General features: G+C 57.3%; 1 non-coding gene across 1 annotated transcript in view; it reads right to left on the bottom strand.

The window, feature by feature from the left end:
- Nucleotides 1-594, bottom strand: part of LOC126327553 (small subunit ribosomal RNA) — a 1,893-nt gene extending 1,299 nt beyond the window's left edge. The window contains exon 1 of the ribosomal RNA XR_007561360.1: nt 1-594. This exon is cut by the window's left edge and continues 1,299 nt beyond it. This is a non-coding gene — a ribosomal RNA (small subunit ribosomal RNA).
- Between the last annotated feature and the right edge of the window lie 1,906 nt (nt 595-2,500).

Consider the following 2,500-nt stretch of genomic DNA (forward strand, 5'->3'; position numbering starts at 1 on the left):
GCGGCTGCTGGCACCAGACTTGCCCTCCAATAGATACTCGTTAAAGGATTTAAAGTGTACTCATTCCGATTACGGGGCCTCGGATGAGTCCCGTATCGTTATTTTTCGTCACTACCTCCCCGTGCCGGGAGTGGGTAATTTGCGCGCCTGCTGCCTTCCTTGGATGTGGTAGCCGTTTCTCAGGCTCCCTCTCCGGAATCGAACCCTGATTCCCCGTTACCCGTTACAACCATGGTAGGCGCAGAACCTACCATCGACAGTTGATAAGGCAGACATTTGAAAGATGCGTCGCCGGTACGAGGACCGTGCGATCAGCCCAAAGTTATTCAGAGTCACCAAGGCAAACGGACCAGACGAGCCAATCCGATTGGTTTTGATCTAATAAAAGCGTCCCTTCCATCTCTGGTCGGGACTCTGTTTGCATGTATTAGCTCTAGAATTACCACAGTTATCCAAGTAACGTGGGTACGATCTAAGGAACCATAACTGATTTAATGAGCCATTCGCGGTTTCACCTTAATGCGGCTTGTACTGAGACATGCATGGCTTAATCTTTGAGACAAGCATATGACTACTGGCAGGATCAACCAGGGAGCTGCGTCAACGAGAGCTGAGCAGCCGGCCGCCCGGGAGTGTGTCCCGAGGGCCCGCGCGAACACGCAAGCGTCCGCTCAATTATCCTGCAAACAGGAGGAGGCTGAGCTCCCCTGCACGATACACCTCGAAACCCTCTCAGGTCCCGGCGGCGCGCAGCGCTGTCCTAAGTACTTGGTCGGGTTCGAGAGAGGCGCAATCGCCCGGAGATGGGCGAGTAGACGCTTTCAGTGCGAACACCCGTGCTCCCAACTGAGCTTGCCGCTGCCGACAGAGGCCCGGGAGCGTGCTGTCGTGGCATTGCCGGCGGGAAACAACACGCGCCACCTACGGTGACCGGCAGCTCCAACGCCAGCGCCACAGAAGGGCAAAGCCCCACTTGGGTGCAGAAGCGAACTCTCCCAGCACAGCGCACGCGCCAACACGTCCGCAGAGCTGCGATACAAACCACCTGCGAGAACCGCTGGGGGCGACCGAGCAGCAGACGGCGTCGCGACGCCGAGTGCCGGGCGGCGGCGCATCCTCAACGCACACAGTCCGCAATCGGACCAGCACACTGCAGATGTCCACCGCGCTTCGCACCGGGCTCGGCAGAACCCACTTTGGCCGCCTGGCGCCGCGCGCAGGGTGCGCCGGCGCATAGCTGGGACGCCAGCCGGGCCCGTCGGCCGGCGCTCCTGCCACTGGGCGCCCCCCACCAGCCGGCTGTAGTGCGTGCGCTCACGCAGCGCGCGGCCAGCACGCCGGGCGGCCCCCCCTCACCGGCCGGGGACTGTCCCGCCAAGCCACAGCCTCGTATCGCTTCATACCCACATGGCCAACTCAGGTTCGGGGGCATGGCGGGTACCGCCGAAACAACCGGTTCATAGATGTACCGATCGTCGCTATCACCGATGCACCTGCAGCGCGAACAACCGCTCAACAACTGATTTCCAGTTCATTTGCGGATCTTTGGCAGCAAACGTATACGTCAATCTACATTTGCGAAATCTACGATTCTGGCATGCCTGCATGTTATGTGTCACGACACGCTACATCAGCCCACATACACACTGCGGCATGTACACGAGAGAACACGTGGAAGATGGTCCGCGCACGTGTGCAATGTCCCTTGCGCGGTCGACTGTCAACCGGCCTCTGTAGCATGTCGCAGATGTGGAACGCGGTCCACCGTGCTATCATGTTGTGTGGGGCAATACGATTAAATAGGAAAACCCTCGTCGCTACATCAACAGACGGCTCACGCTGATTCCCGGCAGAGGGAGGAGGGGGGGGGGGGGGGCCAACATGCAATACTTTCGTCCGTACCTACCTACCACATGTCTGTACGGCGTACAACAGTGCAATCTCGCTGTAATGGGGAGACGAGACAAGTAGCATCGTGCACAACATATGGCCCTTATGATTCGCCATTGTAGGGCGCAGCCGGTGTACGGTCAAGCATGTGCCACATTATGTCACTCAGTACGTAACGACGGATGATCAGTGTGGGTTACGCGTACATCAGCGGACAGTCCACACAGGCCGTACCACAACGTACACTGACTGCATCGACAACCGAATGCAACTGAACAGCTGCAAGGCTCATTTCACAAACAAACGCCTGACCGACCAGCTTGGAAGGGCAGGAGGGGAGGGCGATATTCGTTCTGTAGCGGTACACCCTTCCAGTGGTTAGCGGGACTGTGTAGAAAGTACGCAACACTCGAAAGACCTTTATGTGAGGGTACGCACCATGGCATCAAGAAATACACATGACACCAGAGGATCCAAGCAGTGAACTATGTTCAGAGGGTTGCTGTTAGGCAAAGCTACATTCCTGTGACGTTACATGTGACAGTTAAGGTGCAGTGTAAGTTAGGTTAAGGTGCAGCGTAAGTTAGGTTAAGGTGCAGCGTAAGTTAGG

This window comes from Schistocerca gregaria, unplaced genomic scaffold (genome assembly GCF_023897955.1).
Source record: "Schistocerca gregaria isolate iqSchGreg1 unplaced genomic scaffold, iqSchGreg1.2 ptg001054l, whole genome shotgun sequence".
Taxonomy (NCBI): domain Eukaryota; kingdom Metazoa; phylum Arthropoda; class Insecta; order Orthoptera; family Acrididae; genus Schistocerca; species Schistocerca gregaria.